Source organism: Quercus lobata, chromosome 10 (assembly GCF_001633185.2).
Source record: "Quercus lobata isolate SW786 chromosome 10, ValleyOak3.0 Primary Assembly, whole genome shotgun sequence".
Classification (NCBI taxonomy): Eukaryota; Viridiplantae; Streptophyta; class Magnoliopsida; order Fagales; family Fagaceae; genus Quercus; species Quercus lobata.
In genome coordinates, this window is record NC_044913.1 from 53971358 (window position 1) to 53993837 (window position 22480).

Sequence of the window (22480 nt, forward strand, 5' to 3'; positions counted from 1 at the left end):
ATCATGTATATTTTCAGTTTTCATATTGTCTTCTCTGGCTTATTTAATTTTTTATATTTTTGTTTGTGTTAATACAAATTTTAACATACTATTAATTTTTTTGATAAGTATGTATTATACTACTTTATTATGTTGTACAATATATATATTTTTTGGACCTCAGATGCTCTTCCAAGGTTAAGAAGAAGAAAATCAGAGACTTTTAGGGCACAGTATATAAACTCAGAGGAACTCAGGTATGGTACACTTAATCTAACAGTTAGATTGATACGGGTAAGTGTAAAAGTGATGGTCTATCTGTCTGAGTTAGCCAATTATTCTAATTTCTGGTCCTTTTTTGTCCTAGAATATGTGTTGGGACTTGGAATGTTGGAGGGAAACTTCCACCTGACAACCTAGATATTGATGATTGGCTAGATATCGATGAGCCAGCTGATATCTATGTGATTGGGTGAGTGTATGTTTTCTTGAATTTCCCTTGGTTACTGATATTACATTGAATAGGTTAGTGAAAATTTTGTATCATTGGAATTATTGTTGAATGATACATAGATAATTCTAGCTCCAAGTTTAATCTGGCATTTGCATGTGTGCATTTCTGCATGGGGGTGATTATTGATAGACTCTAATTAGTAACCAATGATCTCATCCTATGCAGCATGGCAATTAATGGACTATAGTTCATGGTGTCAGTCGGATTTAATGCAGCTGTAAGGTCAGTCAAATTGCAACTACTGTTATTAGTACATTTAATTTATTATTCAACAATTTCTTTTGATGTACAATGATACAAGTTTGCTTTATCATTCAAAGATTCTAATGTAACCACTAAACACCTTTGTGTCAATATTTTTCACATTTTTTTTTTTTACAATCTGCTAAGGTAATAGGTTAAAATTAGAGTAATATATCACTTTTATATTAGCCTAGGTACCACTGATATTGATGTTATAATGTATAGATCAGGACATTATTTTTATAATAAAATTGTGACAAATTTTGTATACAGGAATAATATTCATGTTTTGCCTACATATTTATGCTTGAACCCAAATAATTTTTTCTAACTTTTAAGGCCTGAATAGCATTTGATTGAAACAGTGTCAGGGTGAGCAATGAGCTAGGGGCTGGTAATCCCAAATCAGCAGCATTCAGTGTTAGAATCATGAATATAGTTTCTTTCATTATTGCTGTAATAGAAGCAATTGTTGTGCTCTCACTACGCCATGTCATAAGCTATGCCTTCACTAGTGGTGAAACCGTGGCTGATGCAGTCTCAGAGCTCTGTCCATACTTGGCTGTCACTCTCATTCTCAATGGAGTTCAACCAGTCTTGTCTGGTAAGTACTCCACACATAAAAATTTGGTTATTCAACATAATTTCTGATAGATATTGAGATTTTTTGTATCAAGTAACATATAATTTTTCACAACTATTTGCTTGATGTATATAAGTTTTTCTGCTGCTGTAAGTCTTTATTATAATTAGATCCACTTTAAATAACATTTTTAAGTTTTAATTGTAGGGGTGGCTGTTGGATGTGGATGGCAAGCATTAGTGGCATATGTAAATGCGGGATGTTACTACGTGGGTGGAATACCTTTGGGTTGTGTTCTCGGCTTTAAGTTCGACCTTGGTGCTAAGGTTTACCAATTAAGCACCCTTCTTATAAGTCATAAATTTGATGCAACTTTGTTTTCATGCACTGATACACATTATTTTAGATGTGACCAAAGAAATGAAGCACTGAATAAAATTGCTTGACTGAACGAAACAGGGAATATGGACAGGGATGATAGGAGGAACTGTGATGCAGACCTTCATTGAATTGGGATTTTTTGTTCCCTGAAGGAGCTTTAAGAGGCTGGGTTTTAGTAAAAAAGATGTTAGCTTGCTGTTTTGCAATTCTACTTGTTGAACTAGACCAGATAAAATGGGAAAAAAGTGTCATGAACAATTTGTGCATGTGCTCAAGTATCTTTAAATTAGGAATTGGTTAAAATTTGATTTTGTTTGTTATTGATGTTGTTGGCTAGTTATAAACTTTTTTTACACAATTGATTTGATGTGGATTGTTTCACTTGGGAATGCACTGTTATTCTTCTCTTTCCTCTGCATCTCTTATTGAAAAGGTGAATTGTTTTCTTGTTTGTCTTCAAGTTGATGATTCTGTGCCTGTAAAAATTTACAGATTAATGCCTTTTGGAATTACAAGAGCATGTTAAATGGATGATGATTGTACAAATGGATAAAATGTCTGCTCCTCCATCAAGGGAGCGTGCCCAACGTCTTTATGAGAAGGTATCTACTTTTCCTGTAGTTTTGGGACTTGACTTATTATCTGTCTAAACTTCAACTAATTTATACTCTTAAAAATTTTAATTGAATTTTCACTTCCAGGGCTCTGTGTGTGTGTGTGATTTGTGTCTTCTTTAAAATCACACTTGTCCATAATCCTTTGTCTGAAAAGAGTTTTGGAGGCCACTTATGCAATAAAAAATGAAAGTAGGCCCCGTTGGTTCAATGATAGGTGGGGTTTGGGTTATTTTTATTTTTTAAATGAGGGTGTGGGGTAGGTAAGAAAAAAAAGCATAGGCTACAATTTGAGTTTGAGATAACGACCCCACTTGAAATAAATTTTGCTAAAAGACAATATAGTACGTTTTTTATGGTACAAGATTTTCTAACATGCCCTTGCCAAGTTTTGCTTATTAGCGAGTATATTGTGGATATAATATTTTCTAATTATATATTCTGCAAATTGTGTACCTGGACTGATATTTGGACACTTGCATTCTAAGCAATAATGGGTATCGTGGGGCGTCCTTGGACTATGGCCTTTGATAGTTGTAGTGATGGTAATGCAGCATTGAAATTGATTCAGAGATTTAATTGATTTTTAAAAATTACGTCTATTTCATTCAGGTCCAATTTCTTTGTCATATTTGTTCCCTTTAAGAACAAAGAATGGTTTTGGCAACTATTAATAGATTTTATGTATCAAAACCTATATGCTCCTCATATTGATACTAATTAATTCATCTAAGAACACATACTTTGTACCTTACAGATGTCAATTGAATTAATATATATGGTTTTATGTCTATGGAAGCTTCAGAATGGCTTTTCCGATTAGTTTACTACTGTGTTAATGGAACAAAGTGAAGGCATTCTTGTGCTTCATTTTGAAACTACTAAGATAATATATTTAACTTTTTCCGGTATAATTAAAGCAACATCTAAAGGAAGTTTTTGAAAAAAAGCTAAATCTAAATCAAGGAAGCACATGAGAAATGCTAAGTTCTTAGCACCTAAACCATGTAAGTTCTTTAGAAACTATAATCCCAAGTACTCAGAAGTGATCAATAAAAACAAAACAAAGTTATGACAGTAAAGAGAAAAAGAGAAGCAAAGTAACTTGAAGTTTAAAACTACCAAAACTGTGATAGTTCTAAGTGATTAGTGAGAGAATATTGGTTGTAGAAGTCAAGTTTGAGAGGAAGTGAAATGCGAGAATGGTGTTGAAGGTGGTTCACCTTTATTGGCTAGTGAGCTCTCACAAGAAATCCTACATTTTTTTTTTCTTTTGTGTTTATACTATTAAAAAAAATATTATTGCATAAATTAATGTGGCCATTCTACAATGCTCTATGAGAGTCCACCGCTTACATTAGTCCAATTTTCTCGACTCCTCTAATTGCACCAAGAGAGGCCATTTTTAGCCAAACATCTATCCCTTTCAAATTTATGATTCAAAACTTTGGTAGACCAGACAACTGGAAACTCCCCTTTTTTTTACAATATTTTAGATCCATACTTTATTCCTTTTTGTTAAATCAATTGTTGTGTTGTAATTCTTAAACAAATTATTTGACCCATGGAAATTATGACTATTTATGTTTTCTATGTTGGTGTTTAGCTTTGCTTGAAGCTTCAAGAAAAGTTAATTTCAGACATCTCTTAAGACAAGGCTTGCATCTAGAAGGTATAATTTTTCCTTTTCCTTTTCCTTCCAGTGGGATCTAAACATATTTATTTATATTAGTTTTGTTTACAAGTTTATGCTTTAAGGTAGAAGAAAGTGATGCACATTCTAGAATGTTAATTTCAAGTTCAAAACTTCGGTAGGCAAGAGGATTAGAAACTCTTTTATAATATTTTGTCTACAATATTTTAGATCCTTATTTTGTCTATAATATTTCAGATCCTTATTTTGTCATATTTTCCCCTATTGTGTTCTAATGCTTAACCACATTAAAATTTGATATCTTGTCTCGAAAGTTGTTTATATATTTTCAATCTTTAAAGCAAATATTTTTAATAATCAACAAAGTGGAATAAGATAATGGGGTGGCAGATTTTTTTTTTTGATATGAGAAAAAGTATAGAGAAATTTTCATAGCAAGTCTTAATGACAACTTATGTTTGTTTATTAAAAAGAGTATTTTCTTTCTTTCAAGAGACAAACTGAACTTTGGTGAGATACAGTTTTATTTAATTAAATTCCTAGAACCATTGTTCTCTGTCAGATTTTTTTATGAAGTTTGTCTACAAAAATTTCTAGAAGTGAATTAATAGAGAGATTGAAAATAATCCATTTGTTTTCTCATGTGTAAATAATCCATTTGTTTCTTTATTTGAGTACTGATCTTACGTTATGAGATTCCGAAAATTTTGATCCTAGAATTTGTTTTAGGTTTCAATTTTAAGTAGAAGTTGAGTCTAATCTTGATGTCAAATATGTATTCTTGTATGATTAATGGGGTCAGGAAATCTATTTGTGAAGACTCCATGTTTATTGTCATGCATTATGAACGGAATATTGTATCTGTGAATATGAAACAACATAAGATTGTTTGAAGAAGTTATTCCCTAAATTATGTCCTTTTCTTGGCAAGCTCTTGGCCAGTAACAATTTGTCTTCTTTTTTTAACTAAATTGTAGCTTTCATTTTTAATTTTATGGTATTAGTTAGGTAACTAAGAGTGGTCACTTTTTTTAGTTAATTAATTTATTTTTTATTGTTTGTGTGTGTAGTTTATCGCTGGTTGTGGGAAATTTTTTGAGGGAACACCAGAGCAGATGTATCAATCGCTATGTGTAACACTGGGTTCATTGCCAAAGCCAACTAGAGTATACTGTGGCCATGAGGTAATGGTATTTTGTTACTATCCTTTCTTTGGGTTGATTTTTAGTTCATAAGGATAAATTAATTTTGTAGAAGGAGTTGGGGTTGCTTTTATTGTGTCCACGTGTGTAGATTTTTCTACTGTTGATGTATACTTAGTGCATAATATTCCATTTGGCATAATTACAATCAATAATCACTGGTTTGTTTCTATAACCACCTTAAAATCTCTTTACTTAGATTAGATAAAAGGCCCCAGGTATATACCTTTCTTTGTGAGTGTAGAAAAACATACCCATTGAGGAAATTGCACAGTAAGTTCTTTGGTTTTTGATATATTGGCTTGTGTTTTTTTGTCTCAAATTTTGTTCTTTATGGACTTGCACCTTAAATTTGGTTTGGATCGTTCAGTAAGCTCCCTTAGCTTCGTTTTTCAATTTGTGATGTATTTGACTGCGGGCAGTTAGAGGGGCTGAGCCTCATGAAGTTGGGGAGTTTGAAAATGTGGTTTTTGATTATGTTTTTTATCAGGAGCTTATCTATTTTTCAACTTTGCTCAGTACGTACGGTCCAAGGAAACTGATTAAAATGCTGTGCTGTGACTTTGTTTGCTGGTATATGTAAGAATTAAGAAATAAGCTATCTCTAGTATAGAGATACATATTTTGAAATTTTCAATTGCTTCATCCTTTTTTTCCCTAGTTTTACAGGAGTTACATATATGGCATCCATTGAATTTGACGTCGAGGTACTTTTTTTGATTAATTGTCAAGCTGAGAAGTTCATACAAGCTGTATTAAAATGTATTAGATACCCATCTTATAACTGTTTGAGGATTTGTTCTATATTGTATAATTAACAATTCTAACACTTGATAAGTGCTGGTGTTTTTAAAAACCTTTTTCTTAATACTGTTAGTTATAAGAATAAAAAATCAACTCTACAGGAGGCAAGTCCATGAAGTTTGCGTCTTACCAGGTGAGAAAGCCCTTAGGAAAACCCCGAGGCGAATTGAACTTTTCTTACAAGTTTTGTGAGAAAGTATCTAATGCAGTAGTGGCTCCAAAGGTCTATGGGGCTGAGCCATTGGGCAGGAAAAAAAAAAAAAAAAAAAACTATAGCTGCGTTTTTAAAACGGAGCTATAGCCAAATTCAACCAAAAAAACAAAAGGGCTATTGGTCCTGGCCTATATTTACGGGTTTTAGGCTATGGCTGAAAACGCGGCTATAGGCCGAATTGTCCTATAGCCACGTTTTCAAGAGCTATAGCCGCGTTTTTAAAACGCAGCTATAGGACTCTTTTTTTTGGTAGTCTTGATGCTAAGTAATGGTGTTTTTAAAAACCTTTTTCTTAATACTGTTAGTTATAAGAATAAAAAAATCAACTCTACAGGATACAAGTCCATGAAGTTTGTGTCTTACCAGGTGAGAAAGCCCTCAGGAAAACCCCAAGGCGAATTGAACTTTTCTTACAAGTTTTGTGAGAAAGTATCTAATGCAGTAGTGGCTCCAGAGGTCTATGGGGCTGAGCCATTGGGCAGGGAAAAAAAAACTATAGCCGCATTTTTAAAATGCGGCTATAGCCAAATTTCAAAAAAACAAAAAAACAAAAGGGTTATTGGTCTTGGCCTATAGTTACGGGTTTTAGGTCACGGCTGAAAACGTGGCTATAGGCCAAATCGTCTTATAGCCATGTTTTTAAGAGCTATAGCCGCGTTTTTAAAACACGGCTATAATAATTTTTTTTTTTTTTTTGGGTAGTCTTGATGCTTCTGTTTGAGTTTTACAAATAAATCATGTTACGTTCAAACTCTTATCTAGATTACTATGCCATAACAACTAGCTTGGCTTTAGATTTAGTGATGCCAATGGAACACTTAGGTCCACACGGATTTCTTTTAGTACATAAGGGATCTGGCGCCCCCTACCCACATTGTGCTCTTGTTGTTTTCCCCTACATGAGCATGACTACAAAAGAAAACTTAACGTGGCTCTAATGGTAAAATTATTCCACACGTTAAAACTCAGTTCCCTTCTCATAAAATAAAATAAAAAACCCCTCGTTTCTCTTTCAATATATTAATGTATGGTATGTATAAAATCAAAATAAATTGACTCTCAATTGTTAATATTTTGATTAGGGAAATAATTCTTACATACACACTAACACGCTATTTTTAAACACACCCCCACTTTTGGAGTCTTGTTAGAGGTATCGAAATCTAATAACTGTGAGACATGTCAACACAAAATAATTAAGAGGTGAAGACTTATATGGACCTTGCTGTGATATGTAAGGGGATTTCATTTTAGGCTATAGCTTGCTATAGTATTGACGACTCATTTTGAGAATTTCTTTCACAAAGCCATTGGCTGTTGATGATTACGGCTCTTTAGTTAGGACTGTGAGGTGAACATGAAGTACTGTATTTTTATTTGGGGATAGTAAGAGACTAGGTGTTTGTTTGGGAAAAACTTATTTAGTTAAAACTGAAAACTTTTTGCTGAAAGTACTGTAGATAAAGCTAAAAGGTAGCTGAAATAGTATAGTGAGACATGTGAATAGTACCAAAAAGTTCAATGGGACCCATGAATAGTAGCAAAAACAAGTTGAATGGTAAAAAAATGTTGACTTTTTAAGCCAATGTCAAATGCACACTAAGCGGTGAAGAGGCTCCGTAATATTTATGAAGACCCCTATTTTGCCTTCTATAGCAGCATTGTAGTAATTAGGATTCATGCGTCATACCAATGTTAACCTCTGTTTTCACAGGCTGGCCAGATGCTTGATCAGCTTCAAACAAATTAAAGTGGAGGCATCCATATTGTATTAGTAACTCTAATACATCTTTTCTCTAAAACATATGATCCTTGGGTAAAATGGAAGTTCCAATTCCTATACCTTGTTTTATACTCACACTATTTTGAGAGATAGGAGAGAGAGAGAGAGAGAGAGAGGAGATAAAGGCAACTAATGTGTAAAAAAAAAGGGACTTAAGAATTTGAGAAGCCAATCAAATCATGCCACATTCAAAGTCTTATCTATCCATATATTTAACATCGGAACACTTCTAGCACACAACATTTTTTGCCCTAATTTTTCCATGACTCTGAAGGGCTGTCCATTACTTTTACATTCCTATAATTTTCACAGCCTTTTACTTCAAAATTGTGACAAAATTATGGCAAAAATTGTAATCTTATTTTTGGTTTTAAGGTGTGATTGGACATCTACTTCTAATTCATTCTATTTCCTAATTAACGAAGAGATTCCCTAAGCGCTCCTAAGTTAAAAGGAAGAGAAATGCCTCAAACCAAAGACAGATTTAGAAGTCAAGTTACTTGGGAAAGCTGTTAGGAACTTCACAATGTTTATACTAAGATTTGATTGTACCATACTTTGGAATATATTTCTAATTTTGATTGTTCGAAATGTAACTCAAGTGTTTGGCAATTGGATTTTTGAAAAGTTAATTTTGAAACTATTTTTGAAAGTATAGGTAGACATGCTTTAATCACATATTTATTTGGAAGATAAATTGTAGTTTTTATTAAATTTTGCTTACCTCACTCCATAACATAGCACCAAAAACTCATTTTGCAATTATTTCTCTCAAAGCATTTTGCTAATGCAAAAAGACAACAAGGAAACACAAGAATAAAAAATTTTGAAATGTGGATGCAATTTTGAATGACATTTAATAATTTTACTAATCTTGAAGAAAATCCATTAATTTTGGCTGAAATTTGGGTTTGAAATGGTATTTTTATGATCTTAGGAGCTTTTGTGTAATTTTGGAAAATTTTAAGGGCTTCTCATGATTATAGAAAATTTTTGAACTTTTTCATAGTTTTGGAAAATTTGGAGGATCAAAGTGTAATTTCAGGAATTTTGAGGGTCTAAATGTAAATTTAGGATTAAAAAGTTCCCAATATCCATTAGTCGAGAGTTTATTTCCAAATGTTAAGCATTGGTTTCTTTATTTTATCTTCTTCTTCTTTTTATTTTTAATAATATAAATTTTTGGGTAAATTCCACTAACATACCCTGAGATTTAGGCTAATACCAATAAGGTCCAAGATTTTTCAAAACTAGCCAATTTGGTCCCTAAAGTCAACTTAGTCCCTAAACAGTTAGTGATTTTTTCTCAACTATTTTAGAGACTAAATTAGCTTTAGGGATCAAATTGATTAGTTTTGAAAAGTTTTGGACTTGGATGACATTAGCCCAAACTTTAGGGGGTATGAATGGAATTTACCCTAAATTTTTTATTGAAATAATACAAACTACAACAAAGGAAACTGATTAAGATTCTCAAAATACACATCAAGGAAAGCAGAAGGCCCGGAAAGTTAGAAACTAAAAAACTAAATGCCCCAAAATCTATTCTAAATAGTCCAACCTTCAAGAGCATGCATGGGCGGCGCCATGGATAGTTCAGGGGGGTTCAAATGAACCCCCTGAGCTAGCAATTTTTTTTTTTAATATAGTATATATATTTTTAATTTGACCCTCTTAAATAAAAATTTGAACACTCTGACTCTAAATTTTTTTAAAACCCACTAGAAATAAGTTTAATTATGATCATCTTAACAATATTTTGATATTTTTAAATACAAAAAAATGCCTAACAACAATTCAATTTTATCTAAAATCGGGGAGAAATAGTAAGCTCAACGACAAAGTAATTTTTTTTTCCATCTAAAATCGTTTTAAAAAGCCTATTTAGATCTTAATAAATTTGAAATAAACTAATGGAAAGTTCATAGTTTACATTGTACTATCTATTGTAATATTTACATTGTTTCTAAACAAATGTGTATGATATTGTATAGTTTTTGCAAATGTGTGTAGTATAATTATTTATAATATAAATCTTACATTGATAGTACAATGTAAACATATAATCGTCATGAACTAATAAATAAAAATATTTTAAGCAGTAATAATTAAAATTCACTTAACAACAACAATTAACATGTTCATTATATTAAAAAAAAATGTCATATAAACCTATAGTTTATTTTTTATTCTATTACTAGAACGTACTATAGACAAATTTGTAATAAGAAAACCATTTAGACTGTAAGATTCATATTTTACCTAAGATATATCTTTTTATTGACCCCCTATAAGAAAATCCTAGAGCCGCCATTGAGCATGGCGCACTTTGTTAGCTTTCCTTGAACCCCAACTAGACTATAGGAGCAAGAGGGGAAAGAGGCAGGGAGATCAGAAATTTTGGCCATGCACCCCGCAATTTTCCAAGGGATTTCTGCAACGTTATGTTGAATGGACTTAACTCAATACACAGTTTAGAGTCACTTTCGATCAAGATGGATTCTAAATTGAGGGCCTTTGAAAGATGCATAGCCCATAAGATGGCTTCAACTTCTGCCTTTTTTGAATTGGCTAACAGCAATTCCCCTCTCCAGTCACGACTCACGAACCACCACAGCAATAGACACACATTTCAATTTTCAACCCAATAGCTGCATCACAATTGAGTTTGATACCACCAAAGCTTGGCCTCATCCACCTAGCATCTACTGTAGGAAAACTGGAAAAAGACATCTGATTTTCTTCTTGAATTCCAATGCTCATTGATGGAATTGAATAAAATTCTCAATTGAAATAATACAAACTACAACAAAGGAAACTGATTAAGATTCTCAAAATACACATCAAGGAAAGCAGAAGGCCCAGAAAGTTAGAAACTAAAAAACTAAATGCCCCAAAATCTATTCTAAATAGTCCAACCTTCAAGAGCATGCATGGGCGGCGCCATGGATAGTTCAGGGGGGTTCAAATGAACCCCCTGAGCTAGCAATTTTTTTTTTTAATATAATATATATTTTTTTAATTTGACCCTCTTAAATAAAAATTTGAACACTCTGACTCTAAATTTTTTTAAAACCCACTAGAAATAAGTTTAATTATGATCATCTTAACAATATTTTGATATTTTTAAATACAAAAAAATGCCTAACAACAATTCAATTTTATCTAAAATCCGGGAGAAATAGTAAGCTCAACGACAAAGTAATTTTTTTTTCCATCTAAAATCGTTTTAAAAAGCCTATTTAGATCTTAATAAATTTGAAATAAACTAATGGAAAGTTCATAGTTTACATTGTACTATCTATTGTAATATTTACATTGTTTCTAAACAAATGTGTATGATATTGTATAGTTTTTGCAAATGTGTGTAGTATAATTATTTATAATATAAATCTTACATTGATAGTACAATGTAAACATATAATCGTCATGAACTAATAAATAAAAATATTTTAAGCAGTAATAATTAAAATTCACTTAACAACAACAATTAACATGTTCATTATATTAAAAAAAAATGTCATATAAACCTATAGTTTATTTTTTATTCTATTACTAGAACGTACTATAGACAAATTTGTAATAAGAAAACCATTTAGACTGTAAGATTCATATTTTACCTAAGATATATCTTTTTATTGACCCCCTATAAGAAAATCCTAGAGCCGCCATTGAGCATGGCGCACTTTGTTAGCTTTCCTTGAACCCCAACTAGACTATAGGAGCAAGAGGGGAAAGAGGCAGGGAGATCAGAAATTTTGGCCATGCACCCCGCAATTTTCCAAGGGATTTCTGCAACGTTATGTTGAATGGACTTAACTCAATACACAGTTTAGAGTCACTTTCGATCAAGATGGATTCTAAATTGAGGGCCTTTGAAAGATGCATAGCCCATAAGATGGCTTCAACTTCTGCCTTTTTTGAATTGGCTAACAGCAATTCCCCTCTCCAGTCACGACTCACGAACCACCACAGCAATAGACACACATTTCAATTTTCAACCCAATAGCTGCATCACAATTGAGTTTGATACCACCAAAGCTTGGCCTCATCCACCTAGCATCTACTGTAGGAAAACTGGAAAAAGACATCTGATTTTCTTCTTGAATTCCAATGCTCATTGATGGAATTGAATAAAATTCTCAATTGAAATAATACAAACTACAACAAAGGAAACTGATTAAGATTCTCAAAATACACATCAAGGAAAGCAGAAGGCCCAGAAAGTTAGAAACTAAAAAACTAAATGCCCCAAAATCTATTCTAAATAGTCCAACCTTCAAGAGCATGCATGGGCGGCGCCATGGATAGTTCAGGGGGGTTCAAATGAACCCCCTGAGCTAGCAATTTTTTTTTTAATATAATATATATTTTTTTAATTTGACCCTCTTAAATAAAAATTTGAACACTCTGACTCTAAATTTTTTTAAAACCCACTAGAAATAAGTTTAATTATGATCATCTTAACAATATTTTGATATTTTTAAATACAAAAAAATGCCTAACAACAATTCAATTTTATCTAAAATCCGGGAGAAATAGTAAGCTCAACGACAAAGTAATTTTTTTTTCCATCTAAAATCGTTTTAAAAAGCCTATTTAGATCTTAATAAATTTGAAATAAACTAATGGAAAGTTCATAGTTTACATTGTACTATCTATTGTAATATTTACATTGTTTCTAAACAAATGTGTATGATATTGTATAGTTTTTGCAAATGTGTGTAGTATAATTATTTATAATATAAATCTTACATTGATAGTACAATGTAAACATATAATCGTCATGAACTAATAAATAAAAATATTTTAAGCAGTAATAATTAAAATTCACTTAACAACAACAATTAACATGTTCATTATATTAAAAAAAAATGTCATATAAACCTATAGTTTATTTTTTATTCTATTACTAGAACGTACTATAGACAAATTTGTAATAAGAAAACCATTTAGACTGTAAGATTCATATTTTACCTAAGATATATCTTTTTATTGACCCCCTATAAGAAAATCCTAGAGCCGCCATTGAGCATAGCGCACTTTGTTAGCTTTCCTTGAACCCCAACTAGACTATAGGAGCAAGAGGGGAAAGAGGCAGGGAGATCAGAAATTTTGGCCATGCACCCCGCAATTTTCCAAGGGATTTCTGCAACGTTATGTTGAATGGACTTAACTCAATACACAGTTTAGAGTCACTTTCGATCAAGATGGATTCTAAATTGAGGGCCTTTGAAAGATGCATAGCCCATAAGATGGCTTCAACTTCTGCCTTTTTTGAATTGGCTAACAGCAATTCCCCTCTCCAGTCACGACTCACGAACCACCACAGCAATAGACACACATTTCAATTTTCAACCCAATAGCTGCATCACAATTGAGTTTGATACCACCAAAGCTTGGCCTCATCCACCTAGCATCTACTGTAGGAAAACTGGAAAAAGACATCTGATTTTCTTCTTGAATTCCAATGCTCATTGATGGAATTGAATAAAATTCTCAATTGAAATAATACAAACTACAACAAAGGAAACTGATTAAGATTCTCAAAATACACATCAAGGAAAGCAGAAGGCCCAGAAAGTTAGAAACTAAAAAACTAAATGCCCCAAAATCTATTCTAAATAGTCCAACCTTCAAGAGCATGCATGGGCGGCGCCATGGATAGTTCAGGGGGGTTCAAATGAACCCCCTGAGCTAGCAATTTTTTTTTTTAATATAATATATATTTTTTTAATTTGACCCTCTTAAATAAAAATTTGAACACTCTGACTCTAAATTTTTTTAAAACCCACTAGAAATAAGTTTAATTATGATCATCTTAACAATATTTTGATATTTTTAAATACAAAAAAATGCCTAACAACAATTCAATTTTATCTAAAATCAACGACAAAGTAATTTTTTTTTCCATCTAAAATCGTTTTAAAAAGCCCATTTAGATCTTAATAAATGTGAAATAAACTAATGGAAAGTTCATAGTTTACATTGTACTATCTATTGTAATATTTACATTGTTTCTAAACAAATGTGTATGATATTGTATAGTTTTTGCAAATGTGTGTAGTATAATTATTTATAATATAAATCTTACATTGATAGTACAATGTAAACATATAATCGTCATGAACTAATAAATAAAAATATTTTAAGCAGTAATAATTAAAATTCACTTAACAACAACAATTAACATGTTCATTATATTAAAAAAAAATGTCATATAAACCTATAGTTTATTTTTTATTCTATTACTAGAACGTACTATAGACAAATTTGTAATAAGAAAACCATTTAGACTGTAAGATTCATATTTTACCTAAGATATATCTTTTTATTGACCCCCTATAAGAAAATCCTAGAGCCGCCATTGAGCATGGCGCACTTTGTTAGCTTTCCTTGAACCCCAACTAGACTATAGGAGCAAGAGGGGAAAGAGGCAGGGAGATCAGAAATTTTGGCCATGCACCCCGCAATTTTCCAAGGGATTTCTGCAACGTTATGTTGAATGGACTTAACTCAATACACAGTTTAGAGTCACTTTCGATCAAGATGGATTCTAAATTGAGGGCCTTTGAAAGATGCATAGCCCATAAGATGGCTTCAACTTCTGCCTTTTTTGAATTGGCTAACAGCAATTCCCCTCTCCAGTCACGACTCACGAACCACCACAGCAATAGACACACATTTCAATTTTCAACCCAATAGCTGCATCACAATTGAGTTTGATACCACCAAAGCTTGGCCTCATCCACCTAGCATCTACTGTAGGAAAACTGGAAAAAGACATCTGATTTTCTTCTTGAATTCCAATGCTCATTGATGGAATTGAATAAAATTCTCAATTGAAATAATACAAACTACAACAAAGGAAACTGATTAAGATTCTCAAAATACACATCAAGGAAAGCAGAAGGCCCAGAAAGTTAGAAACTAAAAAACTAAATGCCCCAAAATCTATTCTAAATAGTCCAACCTTCAAGAGCATGCATGGGCGGCGCCATGGATAGTTCAGGGGGGTTCAAATGAACCCCCTGAGCTAGCAATTTTTTTTTTTAATATAATATATATTTTTTTAATTTGACCCTCTTAAATAAAAATTTGAACACTCTGACTCTAAATTTTTTTAAAACCCACTAGAAATAAGTTTAATTATGATCATCTTAACAATATTTTGATATTTTTAAATACAAAAAAATGCCTAACAACAATTCAATTTTATCTAAAATCCGGGAGAAATAGTAAGCTCAACGACAAAGTAATTTTTTTTTCCATCTAAAATCGTTTTAAAAAGCCTATTTAGATCTTAATAAATTTGAAATAAACTAATGGAAAGTTCATAGTTTACATTGTACTATCTATTGTAATATTTACATTGTTTCTAAACAAATGTGTATGATATTGTATAGTTTTTGCAAATGTGTGTAGTATAATTATTTATAATATAAATCTTACATTGATAGTACAATGTAAACATATAATCGTCATGAACTAATAAATAAAAATATTTTAAGCAGTAATAATTAAAATTCACTTAACAATAACAATTAACATGTTCATTATATTAAAAAAAAATGTCATATAAACCTATAGTTTATTTTTTATTCTATTACTAGAACGTACTATAGACAAATTTGTAATAAGAAAACCATTTAGACTGTAAGATTCATATTTTACCTAAGATATATCTTTTTATTGACCCCCTATAAGAAAATCCTAGAGCCGCCATTGAGCATGGCGCACTTTGTTAGCTTTCCTTGAACCCCAACTAGACTATAGGAGCAAGAGGGGAAAGAGGCAGGGAGATCAGAAATTTTGGCCATGCACCCCGCAATTTTCCAAGGGATTTCTGCAACGTTATGTTGAATGGACTTAACTCAATACACAGTTTAGAGTCACTTTCGATCAAGATGGATTCTAAATTGAGGGCCTTTGAAAGATGCATAGCCCATAAGATGGCTTCAACTTCTGCCTTTTTTGAATTGGCTAACAGCAATTCCCCTCTCCAGTCACGACTCACGAACCACCACAGCAATAGACACACATTTCAATTTTCAACCCAATAGCTGCATCACAATTGAGTTTGATACCACCAAAGCTTGGCCTCATCCACCTAGCATCTACTGTAGGAAAACTGGAAAAAGACATCTGATTTTCTTCTTGAATTCCAATGCTCATTGATGGAATTGAATAAAATTCTCAATTGAAATAATACAAACTACAACAAAGGAAACTGATTAAGATTCTCAAAATACACATCAAGGAAAGCAGAAGGCCCAGAAAGTTAGAAACTAAAAAACTAAATGCCCCAAAATCTATTCTAAATAGTCCAACCTTCAAGAGCATGCATGGGCGGCGCCATGGATAGTTCAGGGGGGTTCAAATGAACCCCCTGAGCTAGCAATTTTTTTTTTAATATAATATATATTTTTTTAATTTGACCCTCTTAAATAAAAATTTGAACACTCTGACTCTAAATTTTTTTAAAACCCACTAGAAATAAGTTTAATTATGATCATCTTAACAATATTTTGATATTTTTAAATACAAAAAAATGCCTAACAACAATTCAATTTTATCTAAAATCCGGGAGAAATAGTAAGCTCAACGACAAAGTAATTTTTTTTTCCATCTAAAATCGTTTTAAAAAGCCTATTTAGATCTTAATAAATTTGAAATAAACTAATGGAAAGTTCATAGTTTACATTGTACTATCTATTGTAATATTTACATTGTTTCTAAACAAATGTGTATGATATTGTATAGTTTTTGCAAATGTGTGTAGTATAATTATTTATAATATAAATCTTACATTGATAGTACAATGTAAACATATAATCGTCATGAACTAATAAATAAAAATATTTTAAGCAGTAATAATTAAAATTCACTTAACAACAACAATTAACATGTTCATTATATTAAAAAAAAATGTCATATAAACCTATAGTTTATTTTTTATTCTATTACTAGAACGTACTATAGACAAATTTGTAATAAGAAAACCATTTAGACTGTAAGATTCATATTTTACCTAAGATATATCTTTTTATTGACCCCCTATAAGAAAATCCTAGAGCCGCCATTGAGCATGGCGCACTTTGTTAGCTTTCCTTGAACCCCAACTAGACTATAGGAGCAAGAGGGGAAAGAGGCAGGGAGATCAGAAATTTTGGCCATGCACCCCGCAATTTTCCAAGGGATTTCTGCAACGTTATGTTGAATGGACTTAACTCAATACACAGTTTAGAGTCACTTTCGATCAAGATGGATTCTAAATTGAGGGCCTTTGAAAGATGCATAGCCCATAAGATGGCTTCAACTTCTGCCTTTTTTGAATTGGCTAACAGCAATTCCCCTCTCCAGTCACGACTCACGAACCACCACAGCAATAGACACACATTTCAATTTTCAACCCAATAGCTGCATCACAATTGAGTTTGATACCACCAAAGCTTGGCCTCATCCACCTAGCATCTACTGTAGGAAAACTGGAAAAAGACATCTGATTTTCTTCTTGAATTCCAATGCTCATTGAAGGAATTGAATAAAATTCTCATTGACTTTCAACATCTAATGTGGACCTTGTGATTCCTGAGCTTCCAAATATGGTCAATAGCTCCTTCCCTGTTAGCTTATACTGCCTTAAAGATTCGGGAAAATGTAGTTTTGAAAAAAGGTTGAGGGTTTGAGCTTGATTTGAAAATTGTTATTGTTTTTCTTATTTTTATTTCTTGGATTTAGGATTTTAATTTAAGTTGGGTTGAGTGTCCATTTGTTTTATGTTTCGATAGGAGTGGATTAAATTGTTTTGGGTTTAAAAAAATCAAATTGTGTTGAGCTGTGGGCTTTTTAATTAAAGTTGCGCACCACCGCACATCTTTAGTATGATAGTCATTCTAAAAGTATAAGTGCTTATGAGATGTGGGGGCTAAGAGTCGGGGTTCAAGTCTTCAGGAAAGAGTTTCATATACATATATACTTAGATTATGTTAGAGTAGAATTTTTATCTTGTATTAAAAAAGAAAAAAAAAAAAGTTGCGCTTGAGAGGAAATTTGATTTAAAAATGGATGGGTTCAAGGTGTTGGGTCTGTAAAATTGAGATCTTAAGGTTGCCCTTGGGCTTTATTAATTTCAAAGTGAGATTGTTTTGTTTCAAGGTGGGTTTAAGCAACTTATGCGTTAGTATAAAAAAAAAATAAAAAGCTTATTGTGATGTGGTTTTAGATTTATGTTACAGGGTGGATCATCCGTTAACTTCCATTAGGTGAAAAAAACCTTTTTGATTTTTTATTTTTGATTTTATAGATAATTATCGCTATACCCCCAAGCGTAAGGGGGAGGTGCCGTTGGGGAAAAAACCTAAACAAAATATTGATGTACCTTTTGGTCTTCCTTTTGGAGATACTTAGATTGATTTAATCATAGCACAAGAGATTATATAAAATGTTATATCGAGGCCTATTATGATACTACAATGATTCTAAATTATTGTTATCATCTTGTTTTCAAATTTACTATATAGAAAAATTTCAAGAAATTGAAATAAATTATGTTTGGTGTGTCAGTCTACAATTAGTATTACTGCAATATAATTGCGGTTGTGCTTGAGTTACTTTAATCATGTAGAAAATCAAGCTGATTGGTTAGCCTCCAAGATCTTCAAGAAGGCAGCTTTTATCAAGGACATGTTTATTTCAGATCTCAAAATAGCTTGGTTTGAAGGTGCAGCTATTTGAATTGTCAGTGGGATCCTCCGGGTTAGCTTAAGAAGGTATGCTTTTTATTGAGGAACTTGTATTTATCTTGTTCATTCTGAATTGTCCTCTTAGATTGAAATACCGTATCAATTAAAGAAGTATTTTACCTTTTACATTGGACTCTTCAAAATAAGCATTGCCAACGTTTATTTAATTTCTACTGTAAAGTTCTAATGTAACAATGATTATAGATCAATATATCGATGCACTCCTCATAGTTGATGTCTGGGAAATATGTGGATTTAAGATGGTATAATGGCTGTTCTTATACGCTTGAACGCTGATTTAGTATGACTTTAGTTTAGCAGGCTGCAAAAGAAGAGATCGGTAAGCAACCAAAGAAGAAGGGAGGACAACCTAGAGAAGGGATTGCGAGGTGTACCTTTAAGGATAGGATCAAGATGTGTCACATTGTTTTTTTGCGTGTATGGACTCAAATCCTTGCAAGCTGCTCTCCCATTTGAATGTTCCATTTATTTTGAAGTAAAATATTTTCAAATTTAAATTATTTTACACTGAAAATTTTTCAATCAAACATTTTCATTGTAAAATATTATACCGTATTTGCTTGCATAATGAAAATGCGGCCAAAATTGGGAATTAACCCTGTTTTCCAAACAATATAATTAGTAGGCACTGTTACAAAACTATATATTTTACTAACATCTCGAGTTTAAAAGACTCGATTTAGGGCCTATAAATCGAGTCTCAGAGACTCGATTTTCATGGTCTGATCACATCTGATGTGGCATTTTTTTACGTGGCGTTTACCTGAAAATCGAGTCTCTAAGACTCAATTTATAACCCTTTACAAAACAAGTATAATTTTTTAAGCACACCTTTTACACCTTATCTTCGGAGAAGAAAGAGAGAGAAAAACTCACCAAGCAAAACACATAAGAGAGGTTAAACCAAAAATTTTGAAAAAAACAAAGTTACAGAGAAAGAAATCTTGAATTGCGAAGAGCTATCAGAAACGTTGTCTCCTAATCTCTTAATCTCTGAACTAATCCACCAAGAAAACCCATTCTACTCAGCTTTTTCAAGCCATGGTGATCCACGGCGATCTGAACCCGACCCACGGCTAGCCACGAGCATTGATGGCCACCCACACCCCACCCACCCATGGTCCCACGTCGATCTGAAGCCACCCATGCCGACTTGAAACCCACCCACCCATGGTCCCACGTCGATCTGAAGCCACCCACTTCGATCTCAATCTTCGACGGTGATCTGAACCTGACCCACAGCTAGCCACGACCATCGACGACCACCCATGCCCCACGACCATACACGGCCTACGCCGAGCTGAAGCCACCCACGCCGACTTGAAACCCACGCACCCATGGTCCCACGCCGATCTGAAGCCACCCACTCCGATCTCAATCTTCGACTGACTACAACCCATGTTTCTGTTTCTGGGTAATTTTTTTTTTTTTCTCATCTTCTTTGATGAGAAGGTGTAAAGGGTGTGCTTAAAACATTATATTTGTTTTGTAAAGGGTTATAAATCAAGTCTTAGAGAGTCGAGTTCCAGGTAAACACCACGTGGAAAAAATACCATATCAGACGTTATTAGACCATGAAAATCGAGTCTATGAGACTCGATTTATAGCCGAAAATCAAGTCTTTGAGACTCAATTTATAGCCGAAAATCAAGTCTTTGAGACTTGAGATGTTAGTAAAATATATACTTTTGAAACCGTGCCTACTAACTATATAGTTAGGAAAATGGGCTTAATTCCCAATTTTGGCCATGAAAATGCTGTGAAAATCATTTTCTTGTATTTGGTTCCTTGTAAAAAAAAGTTAAAAAAATATATGAATTCCTTTAAGTATAAACAACCTAAACTCAAAATTCTAACCAACCTGAACTGAAATTCTCAAATTTTAATAAAAAATTCAACTATGAATCAAACTCAAACTCAAATTGGCACAAAAAATCTAGATGTGCAAGATAAAATAAATAAATAAATAAAATAAATCTGCAAAAAAACCCAGCATCCTAGCAAATCTAATACCATAGTCAAGCTCACTGAACCATTAACACTCCTACAACACCACCAAACTACCACCTCCAACACCACCAATGTTGCCGTGAGCCACCACCCAGATCGCAATGCAAAAACAAAGGAAAAAAAAAAAAAAACAAAATCATGAGAAGAGGAAGCTTCCAACTCATGGGATTGGAGCGACAAAGTGATGGCAGTAGCGAGATTTGAGTGTGAATCAGAGTAGGGCGAGCAACGAAGGTGCCAATGGCGGCAACAACGCTAGCTGACAACCAACATTTGCAGTTTGAGAGAGAGAGAGGGGCTTTGCGAGAGAGGTTGCTCTTCAAATTTTGTATAATGTTTAACAGTTGGGTTTTTGTAAAATATTTTAACTCTTTGGGACTTGGTTTTCCTTGTGTTTTCCGGTTAATTGAAAACGTTTTATAGTTAACCAATATTCTACTGCAATACAAATATTGAAAAATAATGAAAATATTTCCTTGAAAATATTTTACTTTGAAACAAATGGAGTGGAAAGTACAAGTAAACATGATTTAATCAACAATTAATTTTTTTTAAAAGATATATAGCATGTTTTCTTGTTAAATAAAGCCAACCTCACTTCATAGCATCGCACAACAAACTCAATTTACAATTAATTCCCTGAAAGCATTTTGCCTATACAAAAAAAAAAAAAAAAAAAAAAAAAAAAAAAAAAAAAAGAAGAAGAAACACAACCATCAAATTTTGTGAAATGTGGAAGCAATTTTAAATGGCATTTGATAATTTTACTAATATGAAAAATATTCCATTTGCTAAAATTTGGGGTTAAAATGGTATTTTGTGATCTTACGAGCTTTTGTGCAATTTGACAAAATTAAGGAGCTTTTCATGATTGTAGAAAAGTGTTGGGTCTTTTTAATAATATTAAAAACTTTTGGGATCAAAATGTAATTTTAGGAATTTAAAGGGTCAAAATTAAATTTGAAATAGTTTTGGGGTTAAAATATGATTTAGGCAAATTTTGAGGAAAAATATAATTTTAGATAAATTTTGGGTTGAAAATGTAATTTTAGGAAAAATTTGAGGGTTTGAACGTGATTTGCGTCTATGTTTCGATGGGAGTGAATTAAATTATTAAAAAATCCAATGGGCTTGAGTTGTTCTTCATGTTTTTTTACTCAAATTTGGGCTTTTTAGTTTGAGCTGGTTTGAGTGGAAATTTGATTTATATATGGGTTGGTTGAAAGTGTTGGGTAGACATCTTAAGGTTGGGCTTCCGCTTTATTAATTTCAAAGTGAATAGCGATGTGCCTTTCGGTCTTTCATTTGATATATTTGGATTGTACCATATGCTTCATTTTGAACATAGCTATAAAAGTCATGTTTTTTTAATAGCATGTAAGATGCTTACATAAAATGCTATGTTGAGGCCTAATATGTAGTATAATATCATATTGGGTCCATTGATAATTGTTATCGAATTTATTATATAAAAAATTTTAAGAAATTAAAATAATATATGTTTGATGTGTTAGGCTATACACTAGGATTCCTGCAACTGTGGTCGTGCTTCAGTTACTTTAATCATGCTAAATTGATCCATTTTGCTAATCAGCCTAAACTATTTCCTTCAGTTATGAATGGACATAGAGAAGTGGCATGTGCAGATCATGCCTGCCTATGGTAAAACGCTTGTCAGCTAATGAAATATAAAATTGCTCATAATTGTTTAAACATTTGATAATCAAAATTAT

The 22480-nt window shown here is 32.4% G+C and overlaps 1 pseudogene; it reads left to right on the plus strand.

Moving 5' to 3' along the window:
* The first annotated feature begins 288 nt into the window (after positions 1-288).
* On the plus strand, positions 289-5403 carry LOC115964973 (annotated as a pseudogene).
* Positions 5404-22480: the final 17077 nt, after the last annotated feature.